This window comes from Nomascus leucogenys, chromosome 22a (genome assembly GCF_006542625.1).
Source record: "Nomascus leucogenys isolate Asia chromosome 22a, Asia_NLE_v1, whole genome shotgun sequence".
Taxonomy (NCBI): Eukaryota; Metazoa; Chordata; class Mammalia; order Primates; family Hylobatidae; genus Nomascus; species Nomascus leucogenys.
The window spans coordinates 91,593,915-91,607,667 of record NC_044402.1 but is presented as its reverse complement, the minus strand read 5'-3'; the positions used below and the strand labels follow the sequence as shown (position 1 = coordinate 91,607,667).

The window sequence follows — 13,753 nt, the reverse complement described above, 5'->3', positions numbered from 1 at the left end:
GACAAATGCTAAAACATGGATGCTACATGCTGAAGATCCCTTCTTAGCCAAACACCACCCACCCACCTCACTCCCTCTTCTTCCCCATGATGTCAGACGTTCCTCCTTGCTTTGCATAACTGTGCAGCAATCAGGGAAAGTTAGTCTTTAACTCCAGGCTTGACAAAGTGATGATTCATCCTGGGAAGGGGGTACAGCCTGTTGCCAGCCTTATCACACAATCAGGCATCCACCAGAACGGCCAGAGGCCACAGACCAGAGACCAGCCACTTAGGATTCTGCTATCTGTCCGCATCTCCAGTAGAGGCAATGTTCAGATGCTTTACATTTTGTTAATGTATAGAACAATGAGTACTTGAGAGGAATTCAATCGTGTTGTATTTTATAAAACAATTCACAGCATAAGTGAAAAGTCCAAAATGGTAAGACAACAACAAAAAAAGTCTCCCTCTGTTAGCTGCCCTAGCACAACGTTTTGCCAGGCAGTGTGTTAGTTCTAATGACAAACAGCTTGACGGTTGGACACCATCCCATTTCAACTTCACATCATAATGGCTCCTGAGGACAAGTCCCATTGCTTTTCAGCCTGGCCTTAAAATTCGACCACATGCCCCACGAAAAAGACAAACCCTCAGCAGTAGCTTATACAGCTCTTTTCCATTACCACTTAGTGGGCAGGAGACATTTTTCCCCCCCACAGCAAGCTCCTAATTAGCCTTCTAAGATTAAGAGGCTTTCAAACTTGGTTCATCTCAAAATAAATGGCCAAAGGGATGGTTTAATGGCGGACCCTCAGCTTGTCAAAGAGGCAGCTCTGGGTCACTTCCCAGCCCTGTCTGCAGCCAAACTACTACAACAGAATGTCTCCTAAATTATCACCACAGTAATTCTAACCTTCAGTCCGACTTTGGGAATCCTTCCACCAGTGTCCCATAGGCACAAACCATGAATGCCTGGAAATGTCAGCCTCCTCCCAAAACAGTTTTGCTTGGAATACCCCATTCAAAAAACACACATCATTCAATCCCCCATAGCTCCCTCCCTAGGTCAGCCAATCCTTTGGGGAGTCTCGATTCCAGTCTAGGAAAGGTCGCTTAACAAATGTCTGACACATTACATTTAATTTTACCACCTCTAAATTATCCTCACACAGAGAGTGAAAGCACAGAACACTTGAATGCCAGGGCTCCTCAGTTCAAACCCCAAACGCAGGTGTGTGGGGTGTGTTTCCTGGGACAGACTGTAAAAGGGTTTTTCAATTGTGTTACATAGTCTGATTCATTTATTTATAGCAATGTCTAATTTTTCTGGTGGTTTCTGCCCTCAAACAGTCCTGGAAAACTGTTGTACTATATTATACTATAAAAAAAATTTACGTCAAAATTGATTCTATAAAATTTGTCTCCTACCCATTCCAGCCAATATTCACTAGCTACACACACAGACCCAGAGGCACACACATACACACCAATACCATAGTTCACAGCAAAATTTTTTCAAATCTCAAAAAAAAAAGGGGGGGGCTTCTTTCACTGTAACTAACAAGATTTGCTTTGAGCAATCTAACATTGGGAGCGCCTAGAAACTCAAGAAGCACACAACTTGTTGCAGCAATAAACGCTGGGCCGAAGCCTGAACAAAGCACTACAAATAAGCTCCAGAAACTCACAGGGCCCTTGAACAAAATGTTGTGTGTTTGTAATTACCTCTCCAGCGCGCTCTCATCACCCTCTCCCAACCCTCTCCCCAACTCTCTTCCCGGCCCCAGCACCCTTCGTAACTCCCGTCTCTAATCTGGTTTCCATTCCAGCCCCGCCCCCTTCCCCCTCCCTCTCTGGGACCGTGAATCAATCTCATCCCGGGCAGGAAACGAGACCCAGGGCAACCCCCTCCGCTGCGGCGGAACAAAGGAGGCGAGCGCAGCTGCACGCGCAAGGAGGCCCACAGCGTCCCGGGCCCCTCCTCCCCCGCCGCCGCCGGGGCACACCGCACCTGAACCCCACTCCCCAGGACGCCCCATTGTTCTCCCTCCGCTTTCCTGCCCGGAGGAAGCCACACCGTGTCTTTCCAGGGGGCCAGGAAACAGCTGTGGGCCAGAGGAATGGAGGGGCTGTGGGTGAACATGAGGACAGCCGAGATTCGACTCTGCCCACAGGTACGAAAGGCATGAGGCAAAGTAAGAGCAACTTAGTTTACAAGCCCTTCTTCCCTCCCGCCACCCCCGAAGCCCCTGCGGAGTCACGACCACCCTCCGCGACCTACAGCGTGCGCCGTTCCCGCCGCAGCGCCGCGTCTCCCGAGAGAGCGGCAGAGCCCGCTGACCCCCGCCCGCAGGGTGCGACGGGGCCAGGGACCGCGGGCACAAAGGCGCGGGGCAGGCGCCTCGGGGGCCGCGGCCGGACGCAGAGAGAAGGGCAGGGGGGAGAGAGAGAGAGAGAGAGAGAGAAAGCGCTCGCGCTACCTCGCCTGGCGCTACCTCGCCGGGTGCCACTCCGCCTCCACGTCGTCCTCGCTCTCCGGTGGCGCTTCGGGACGCGGGCCCAGCCCGGGGCTGCGGGGCTCCCGCCGCGGCTGTTCTGCTAAGGCTGTCCCACGGCTGCCGGCCGACTGCGCGCCGCGCGCTCCGGTACTGCCTCCACGCGCCGCGGTTGAGGCTCCCGTGCGCACCCGGCTGCGGAGTGCTCAGCGGCGGCGGGAGGAGCCCGGCCACTCCCCTCTCGCCCTCCGGCGGAGGGGCCGGCCGAGGGGCGGGGGCGGCGACCTCACTGCCTGGGATTCGCCCCTCGGCGCGCGGGCAGGAACGGGAGCCGCCGCCTCCGAGCCGACTCACCTCCGGCCGCCCGGGGCCGGCTTCACAGCGCCCCCCGGTGAGCGTCGCGGCGGCCTCCGCGCCTTGTGGGTTTGCGGCCCGACCCTCCGCACCCGGGGCGAGCCTGGATGGGACGAGGCTTGAGGGAAGGAGGGGCGATCGTCGCGGCCCCCACGGAAGGCAGTCTTTCTACCTTTTTTGCTTCCAGACTCACTGACATAAAATGAGAAATACAACATTTGACAACTCGAAGCCAGCCTGGGGGCACATTCCCGCAAAGAGTGGGAGTAAGTCTCAATTTTTCCTCCTCCCCAAGATGAAAATGTTTGGATGCCAAGAATATCAGAAAATATTAATCTCACAGAAAAAGAAAAAAATTATACTGAGTGGTGTGGTGTGTCTTCATTAACAAGACTTTTAGTATCTTTTAAATTACTTAATCTCACATTGTGGGAAATAGACACTGGCGAATTCTTTATGTTATAGATAAATGAGAGGTAGTTTAAAAGAAATTTCAAATACCCATACGTATTTGAATAGAGTGTATTAACAGCCCCTGAGTAATGATCAGTGATGGGGTATATTATACAGGCATGTAGGGGCCAGAGAATCAGGACACCCCCCCTACACACACACACACACGCACACCTTCTTACTCAAGCCCTATTGCCTCATTGGAGAATTTAGAACAATCCTCTTGACCCAGGTCCTGGTTTCTTCATCCTCGCACAGGGAAGGGTGCGCATTCAAACTTACTCACTGGGTGAGATGAGGATTACTTGGCTGAGGTGTTAAAAGCACTGTAGACACAGTAATTATTACTCATGGTTCTAACTACTTTATCCTGTAATGAAATAAATTGCCATAAATGGGCCAGGTTTAAATGGACTGACCTGTATCTGGAAACTGTCACTAAAGTGAGGTGAACCAAAGAATTCAGACCATATATAGTAACTGTTCTCACTGGCATAAGAACCACAGGCGCTGGGATTTGTTAAATGTCACTAGTAGAGTTTGGAAAGGTGGGACCTTCACAGACTATATCTGCTGGGAACTGTCTCACCATCAGCATCACTTCAGATGTACAGGTGGTGTGATAATGGCTGAAACTAACACATACTGGGTACCAGGGATTGTTCTTTGTTTAATCCTCACAAAAAGCTCTGAGGTAAGTTTCTCTCATTATCCTTGTTTTACAGACCAGCAAAGCCAAGGACAGAGAGATCTTCAGGGAATACATGGCTATGGTGGTTTGAAGACTCCCATTAGAGAGTGGATATTAATTGCCCTCCTTTTGAATACAGTCTGGACTTAGTGATTTGATCATAACAAATAGAATACAGCAGATGTGATGCTATGTGACTTCCAAACTAGGTCATAAAAGGAGGTAAAGTTTTCACCTGGCTCTCCCTTGGGACACTCACCCTTGGAACCCAGCTGCCATATTGTGAGGAAGCTCAAGCCACAGGGAAGGCCATGGGTAGGTGTTTGGGCTGATGGTGCTGGCTGAGGACCCAGTCTACTGCCAGTACAACTTACACCAGGCATGTGAGTTGGCGAGCTTTTGAAAGAACTCCAGCCACAGTCACTGACTGACCACGCCGCCTGAGAGACCTGGAGAGAAAACCTAGCTGAGCCAAGTCAGGCCCCGGAAACGTAAGTGATAATAATAAAAGATTGTCACCTGGGTGGTTGTTACATAGCAATAGACACCTAGAACAGTGACAGAGCTGGAATTTGAACCCAGACAGTCTGACTCTATAGTCTTCACAATCCAGCACACTACCTCAGACCTTGATAACCTAGCATAATGAAAACCCTGGAGATCCCAGCCTTCACAATAGACAACATATGAACCTGCTACCTGGTGACGTGTGTTAGACTCATTTCTCCATTTTGCTTGTCTGAGTTTAGGTTCCGAAGTGACTGCTTATAGCAGTTTGGCAGTTCATGGAACTTCTGACCTCTACTGTCCAGTTCAGCTTTTCAAAAATAGCAGAAATGCAGATGGCAGGTTCATGAATATAAGATGTAAACAAATTTAAGAGTGGGGGAATTCTATAAACTTTTGATCTTGGAAGGTGGCCAGATTTTAGAAAAAGTAGGTTTGAGACAACTGTGTGCTGAGTAGGTCTATTGAAATAGCCAGCTGCTAGAAGTAAAGTTTTGAAACTCCTGACTCAAGAAAGGGATAGGACACAATTATGTCAGAACAGTTCTGCCTCTAGAAGGACCTAGCATAGTGGGGACAATTAAGTCTTTCTTCATGTTTTTAGCAAGTTCAAAAAAGAAAATATTAGAAACTGTAGAACTTATCCTAATAAACACTAAGAAAATGAACCAAGTTATTAGCCAAAAATATTTCTAGAGAAAAATCATGCTTCTCTTTTAAAAATACTGTTTACCTAGTTTTCATAAATCTCAAAACCCAAGCTTCTGAAGACATACCATGAGGTTTTAAAACACTTTTACCTTCCTGGCCATTTTTTCAAAAACCAATCAACAACTTTTGAAATTATAAAAAGCAGATTAAAGTTATTCCCACAATTGTCAAGAATAGATAATAGGCTGGGCGCAGTGGCTCACACCTGTAATCCCAGTACTTTGGGAGGCCGTGGCAGGCAGATCATGAGGTCAGGAGTTCAAGACCAGCCTAGCCAATATGGTGAAACCCCATCTCTACTAAAAATACAAAAATTAGCCAGGCGTGGTGGCACGTTCCTGCAGTCCCAGCTACTCGGGAGGCTGAGTTAGAAGAATCACTTGAACCCAGGAGGTGGAGGTTGCAGTGAGCCAAGATCGCACCACTGTACTCCAGCCTGGGTGACAGAGCGAGACTCCATCTCAAAAAAAAAAAAGAATAGAAAATAAATCCATCAACTACAAAGGCATTTTTTACTTTCTCCTCAATCTATTTGGAGGAAACAGAAAGAAATAAAAAGAAGTAGAAAACTATTATTGAGATTTAGAGTGAAAAACATAAATTATCAAATTACAAGAGTGCAGTAAAAGAATACAAGAAGTGTGCTTTGCCTCAGTGGAAACATGCAAAAATTTAAATTCATTCAATTGAAATCTTGCCATCCTTGTGGAAAATAGAGAAGTAAAAGCATATCTCTGTGTGTCCCAGGAAGAGAATTACCACTAGGCGTGTAAGACTTATTTTTTCTTAGTTGGTTTTACTTGAGCCCTTTCAAGAAAATTAAAAGGAGTTCAACATTGAGAAGAAGACTGATGAAAGAACCATATGACAGCCTTTTGGTGTAGCAAACATAAAAGTGGACTGGAAGGCATACTTTTAGATTTTCTCACTGGCTCTGTCTTCATTCAACTGAGTTTACGAAGAGGCTCATACTGTCTGTCCTTAGGTATTTTACATCATGTTGTATGTGTTAAAGACTCTCTATCTTTAAAATTCTCAATCTTTGTTTTTGCCGTATTTTGTCTTTCATCTACCCACTCAGTTTTCACCTGCTTTACTTATCTTTTTTAAAAAAATAAAATAAAAGGCCGGGCGTGGTAGCTCATGCCTGTAATCCCAGCACTTTGGGAGGCTGAGGCGGGCGGATCACAAGGTCAGGAGTTCGAGACTAGCCTGGCCAATATGGTGAAGCCCTGTCTCTACTAAAAATACAAAAATTAGCCGGGAGTGGTGGCAGGTGCCTGTAGTCCCAGCTACTTGGGAGGCTGAGGCAGAAGAATCCCTTGAACCCGGGAGGCAGAGGTTGCAGTGAGCCAAGATCACGCCACTGCACTCCAACCTGGGCGACAGAGCAAGACTCTGTCTCAAAAAAAAAAAATAAAAATAAAAAAATAAAATAAAGACAGGATCTCGCTCTGTCACCCAGGCTGGAGTGCAGTGGCACAATCACAGCTCACTGTAACCTTGAACTCTTGAACTCAAACAGTCCTCCCACAATCCTCCTGCCTCAGCCTCCCAAGCAGCCAGGACTACAGGTGCATGTTACCATACCCGACTAATTTCTTTGTATTTTTTGTAGAGATGAGAGTCCCACTATTGTTGCCCAGGCTGGCCTTGAGCCCCTGGCCTCAAGTGATCCTCCTGCCTCGGCCCCCCAAAGCACTAGGATCACAGGTGTGGGTTACCATTCCCAGCCATTACTTGTCCTTTCAAACTAAATTCGGTTTTCACCTATTCCTGACCATCATCTTGAATTAGATTCTGCTTTCTTTCCTATGGTAGCATCTGAATGCCACATCCTCTCAGTACCTGTTAATTTGCCCCAGGTCATGACATCTTTTTATTTATCCTCTTATGGATGTTTGACTTCTCCACCTAGATAGTAGGCCTCGAGATAAAACTAGTCAATCAGTTTGAAAACACCAGGACTGAGATAAGATCAGTCTTAGAGAGCTGACTATCTTAGGAAATATTCTAAATGCTCTACATATGTGTTAACTCGTTGAAGCCGTACAGCAGCCCAACGAGGTAGGTTATATTATAATCCCATTTTAGAGATGATGAAGCTGAGGCAGGCAATTTACACTGAGTGTGGCTGCCTCTCCTGCCTCCTTTCCACCTCCTCCACGTCTTCCACTTCTGCTACCCCTGAGACAGCAAGACCTACTCCTCCTCTTCCTCCTCCTCCTCAGCCTAATCAAAATGAAGAGGATGAGGATGAAGACTTTGATGATCCATTTCCACTTAATGAATAGCAAATATATTTTCCCTTATGATTTTCTTAATAATATTTCCTTTTTCTCTAACTTACTTTTTCGGTAAGAATGCAGTATATGATACAATATAAAATATGTGCTAATAGACCGTTTATGTTATCAATAAGGCTGATATGTCAACAGTAGGCTATTACTAGTTAAATTTTGGGGAGTCAAAAGTTATGCATGAATTTTTGACTGCATGAAGGGTCAGTGTCCCTAATCCCCAAGTTGTTCAAGGGTCAAGTGTACTGTATTATTTCTTTAGTATATGTCTCTTAGTTTAGGATAGTGCTCCAAATGCAGTAAGCACTGAGTTAGCTATTTCTTAAATGGCTTCATACAAAATAAAATATTTTAAAATATATTTAAAGAGTGCTTTAAAAATAAGTGCTTCATGTTTAAAGTATTATTTGAAATTCAGATTAGGTATTACAAAAAAAAGTTTCTATAGCATTGTTGGCGTCCAAGACTCAATGGTAAAAACACAACTCTTATTCTAAGTATTTAACAAACTATAGATAAATGACATCAAGAATATTTGAAGGTAAAAAGACCGATGGAACTTATCCCAGGCAGGGAGAAAATTTACTAAAGCTATTTGAGGATAAAAAGAGGAATTTGAAAAGCTCACAAATAGGGTCCCTTGTAGGTACTGTACTAGACTATTTGAAAATCAAAAACAATTCTTTATTTTAAAAAAATGTAATTTGAGCACTAAAATCAGGCAGTGAAAAAGTATAATTTTTTTCTCCACAAAATGCATTTCTCTACAGCTCAGAGTACTCTGAGCCGCAAATAAATTATAGACCCATTGCCAGGAAATTTAAATTGCCTAAATTTTTTCCCTTGACATTTTATAATTTAGCATTCTGTCATTTCAACTAGTAAAATAATTGTCTTTTTTATTTCTTCTCATGCTATAGCAGGTTAGTACTATGACGGCAAAACCTAGCTGTGAAACAATAAATCAACCTGAAAAATGGCTAGACTTTTTCCCAATCTTTTTAGAAAATCATTTTCATTTTTCTAGTGATAACTGGGGAGCTGTCACCTCATTGCTGGGGAGACCCTAGGAGTACTGCAAGGAAAAGCAAATATTATCGCAAAGGAAAAAAAATATTGGCCGCCTATACCAAATGAAAAGTAATTTAGCAAACATATGACGTAATAGTCTGTTTCTGCTTCAGTCCCTAAAACTAAATCCATATATTTGATCTGGTACGTACATTCATCACAGGTGTTAGCATATGAAAATGCTGTAGAGAAAGATAATTGTGTGTAACTCAAAAATATCCTACTGTATTAACAACCAAAATGGCATAACTCTAGGTTTAGGGACCGTTGACAGAATAAACCAAAATTTAAATTAGAAATATAAACAAAAGGTTAGTTGCCCATTATTTCAGCTGCATTCTCAATCTTGACATCTGTACAATATGAGAAACTCCATGAGGGTGGAGTTTGGTTCACTATTGTGTTCTCAGAGCCTAAGAACATAGAAAGTACTCAATAGTGTTAGATTGAGGAACTAATTTAATGAGTTATTATTATGTTAGGTAAATCAAGTTAGCCTATAATTTCTGCCGAGAATTTCAGATATCTCATTAAAGACTTTCCAGAGCGCAAGGTAGGACAAAAGCAGTTCTTGCTGATGGATTTGCAGGAATGATCTTCTTAAGCTTTGAATAAAGCTGGAAAAACTTACAGAGTAGCACCAAAGCACAGCCCATCTCATGCAGAGGAAGAATCATACCATGGAGGTCAGGGTGTTGACAAGCAACCCAACTCCCCAAGACAAGCATGGCCTTTACTAAATAAAGATGCCTGCATAATCCTTCCCATTAGACACATGCTACACTATGGGTATTTTTCCTGAAACCCATTCATGCCAATATGAGTAAGAGAAGAGAGCAGCATCTTGTCTTACATTCTTATGGGCCCTCTTGCCAGGCCCCAACCTCATCTGCCCCCAGCCCCCCTCTCAGTGACTGGGAGTGCTACAAAGTTCCCATAGATCTTGAGTCTGGACCTGAGATAATCTTGACACAGCACATGGGCCCCAGACATTTTCCCCTCAGGGGCCTTGGGTCTATAAATTGCTTCAAAAAGTCCTTCGTTCCTAGTCTCCTCTTATCTACTCCCTGAGGGATTCTTTCAAAGACCTGCATGTTTCTTCAAGTCCACAGTTTCATTAAAATGAAAATCATGTTTTATAATTTGATAGTTTGCTTTATAAATCTTTATCAGTCAAAAGCAGCTATCGCCCTGAAGGTTTACCCTGGGCAGGGGAAGAATAATCTCTTTATTTTTGGTACATAAGCTCCTTGGTGCCTAAATACTTTTAGTCCCACTGGGTAACTTTGATGGGTGTTGTAACTTTGATGGGTGTTGTTCTAGATTATCAGAACCACTGGGTAACTTTGATGGGTGTTGTTCTAGATTATCAGACATATAACAGTCTCAACCCTGAGGACTTCTTCCATTCTGGTGACTTGTGATCAGGCACCACTACCCCAGGGCCAAAGAGTGAAGTAAATGAAATTTGTCCTACATCAAGAAGTATTTACTGAGTATCCCTGAGGACTTCTTCCATTCTAGTGACTTGTAATCAGGCACCACTATCCCAGGGCCAAAGAGTAAAGTAGATGAAATTTGTCCTAAATCAAGAAGTATTTACTGAGTATCTATTTAGTCCTGTGCTAGCCCTGTCACTACTACAGGATGGTAAACATGACGGTCATGGTCTGTGACTTCCTAGAAGGTAGGGTCTAGCTTCAGGTCTTTGTCTTCTTGGATATACTCCCTGTTCTTTTGTAATGTCCCCCCAGTCCCAAGGCAATGAGGGCCCTGATGCTGCTTCCAGCCTCCCCCAGGCCTCACCAGCCCTCTTGACCTCTCATGTGTTGTTCCAAGTATTTTTAAATCAGTAATGTGCAACCTGGGGCTCAAGGGCTACAGCACAATCCAGGATTTCAATGCTGGGTAAAAGATTAGAAAACGGCCTTTATGGTCCTCTTTTTCAAACATTTAAATATTGAATTTCAAATATTCAAAAATTTAGTGACTAAAAGTCACTCATCAACATTTTTCTAGCCAATCAAATAAAAAAGAAACTACTTGAACTGCCTTTTAAACTGTGGCCCACTATGAACTTTCAGATTTCAAGCTATATTTACTTGTTTTCATACAAATAACTTTCAAGTTTTGTAATAATAAATGAGTATTTTTTTATAATCAGGAAAAAATAATAAAGCTATTTTCATCTTGGACAGACTATGTGGCCTGCAAATTTTTGTTGTTTTTCTGAATTGGCCCAACTGAAAACATAAATAAATATTGCTTGAGTGGTTTTTTTCTAATACCCTTCCATCAGAACATTTCAGTACTTGGTGATTTTTCCCATTAGGTCGTGTTAGAGACTGGCAAATCTAATAACCAACTCATGCTGAATGAGGGTTTATACTAATCACCCATGGAGAACATTTACTTTGAGTGCAGGGTCCTTGGATTTCTTTATTGCACTCTTTTCCAGAAGAGATTCTTCTTTCCATATCATGAAGTCATGTGTCCAAGGTAGTAGGCAGGTTGGGAGGCATGGGTAGGAGTGCTGGAGGAAGTCTCCCCATTGCAGGCTTGGTGGTTGGCAATGAGGGCCACTTCAAAGGAGAATTTCAAAGAAGAAACACAATCTGCCAAGGGCGATGCATCCAGGATCCTTGGGCCAGTTTGATAAGCTTGCCTTAATGCAAAAGAGAGAATAAAGTCAAGATTTTAGGTAGAGCTGATAGAGATGGGGGAGGGGGTGGTGCATGTATCTGCTAGAGCCTTCAAAAATGGCCGGCCCACTACATATATGTGAGGACTTACATATGGTATTATGGACTACATGTTTATGTCCTCTCAAAATTCATATGTTGAAACACTAACCCCCAGTGGGATGATATTGGAAGGTAGGACTTTTGGGAGGTGATTAGGTAGAACCCCCATTATGGGAGTAGTTTCCTTATAAGAAGAGAAAAACCAACATTCACTCTCTCAGCCATGTGAGCATACAGCAAGAAGGTGGCTGTTTTTCCTGAAACCCATTCATGCCAATATGAGTAAGAGAAGAGAGCAGCATCTTGTCTTACATTCTTATGGGCCCTCTTGCCAGGCCCCAACCTCATCTGCCCCCAGCCCCCCTCTCAGTGACTGGGAGTGCTACAAAGTTCCCATAGATCTTGAGTCTGGACCTGAGATAATCTTGACACAGCCTACCAACCAGGAAGCAAGCCCTCACCGGACACCAGATCTGTCAATGACTTAATCTTTGACTTCTCAGTCTCCAAAACCATGAGAAATAAACATTGTTTAAGTCACCCCGCTATGGTATTTTCATTATAGCAGCCCAAACTAATACATATGAAATCTTCAAACTCCAAACTAGCTGTTTCCTAAGCTAGTTGCTATTGCAAACAACATGGTTCTACCGGTTTCTGCTCAATAGTTTATCCATAACTTCTTGCCTTTGGTATAAATTCTGGAACTTAAAGCTTATACCCCCTCCTACCCCTATCACTGAGATGTCCAGGTGAATTCTATTAGTAACCTCAGTGTGTGATGGGCATATCAAAGTCTTAAGTATTGGATGATGCTTTATAGTATACTATATGATAAATATATTTTTGGAAAAAAAAGATTGCTTTTATAATATGAATAAGTAAAGTTTTAAGAAATCAGTTTGGTAGGTGAAAGCATCCAGAAATTTGAGCTGTGATCTGGGAGAAGGGGGCTCTATCTGATCAGAATTTAGGGGTGACAAAGTGAAATTTGTATGTTTATTGAAAAAGAAGCCTGGATCTTAACAGCTCTCTACCCAGCAGTCAAGTTTTTAAAGTTTAGTATATGGTTTCTGTCTACTTTCTCACTTCACTTTCACACCCCAGTCCTTTGCTCTTATGACTATATTAAAACTGATCTTGCCAAGGTCTGCAGTGATCTGTCAGTTGCCACATCATTTTCTTTTTTCTTTTTCTTTTTTTTTTTCTTGAGATGAGGTCTCACTCTGTCACCAAGGCTGGAGTGCAGTGGTACAACCCCGGAATCAAGCTATCCTCCCGCCTCAGCTTCCCAAGTAGCTGGGACCACAGGCGCACGCCACCATATCTGGCGGCTAATTTTATTTTTTGTAGGGAGGAGGTCTCCCTATGCGCAGCCTGGTCTTGAACTCCTGGGCTCAAGTGATCCTCCCACTTCAGCCTCCCAAACTGCTGGGATTACAGGTGTGAGCCACCACGCCCCACCAGTTGCCACATCTTAAAGGCAGTTCTGGGTCCTCGTAGCATTTGACTCCTCTGACACATGGCATCCTACTGCCTTCTTTTTCTTTTTCTTTTTTATTTATTTATGTATTTTTGAGATGGGGTCTCTCTCTGTCACCCATGCTGGAGTGCAGTGGCATGATCTCAGCTCACTGCAACCTCCACCTCTGGGGTTCATGCGATTCTCCTGCCTCAGCCTCCTGAGTAGCTGGGATTACAGGTGTGTACCACCATACCCAGCTAATTTTTTTTTTTTTTTGTATTTTTAGTTGAGACAGAAAACGTTACCTCCTCTGAAAAGGTCTCCTGATCCCCCAAACAAGAAAAGAGCACTTATTCAGTGCTCTGATAAAATTCTGTTGCCTCCATCATGGAGTATATCACACCATGATCAAACTACCTATTCAATTATCAGTCTCTTTCACTGCACTGAGACAAACTTGAGAGCAGAATCATGTCTATTTATTTTCCAATGCTGTGTTTAACATAAGTCCTGGAATATAGTGGGCACTCAATAATGCTTGTTGCATGCATGCGTGTATACATGTGTGCACAAATGAATGAATACCAAGTGTTTCCAGTATCTTCTTTCATGGCTCCTTCATAGCTGTTATCACTCACTTTGAAAGATTGCCCCATCTTCTTATAGCAAACCCCAATAATTTTTGTGTAATAGTTGTAAAAAGCAAAAATATAACAAATAGCTACAAAGTTTAAAATAAAGCCGATTTTTTATTTCTAGACAGTGATTGAATTGACATCTCCTGTGCTTCTGCTATACACTCTCATACCTTGATGCTAAAGAATTCCCACTTCTGCAGAAACAGATGCACTAGGCTGACTCCACTGAACTTATCACTAATGTTTCATAATAACTTCTATCTCTACTTCAGAGCCAACACATATGTTTTTCCTAATCTTCCTGCACAAGTGAGTCTATAAGTATTCTAAATTTCTAAATGTT

The 13,753-nt window shown here is 43.4% G+C and overlaps 1 protein-coding gene across 5 annotated transcripts in view; it reads right to left on the bottom strand.

The window, feature by feature from the left end:
* Positions 1-2,837, bottom strand: part of MYO1B (myosin IB) — a 179,881-nt gene extending 177,044 nt beyond the window's left edge. For 3 of the 5 annotated variants that reach the window (XM_030803075.1, XM_030803074.1, XM_003253866.4), the window contains exon 1: positions 2,462-2,678. The gene's annotated coding sequence lies outside the window, so the exon portion shown is untranslated. Of the gene's footprint in view, positions 1-2,461 lie in introns of all 5 variants that reach the window. The other 2 variants (XM_012501340.2, XM_003253867.4) reach the window with 2 other exon arrangements.
* Between the last annotated feature and the right edge of the window lie 10,916 nt (positions 2,838-13,753).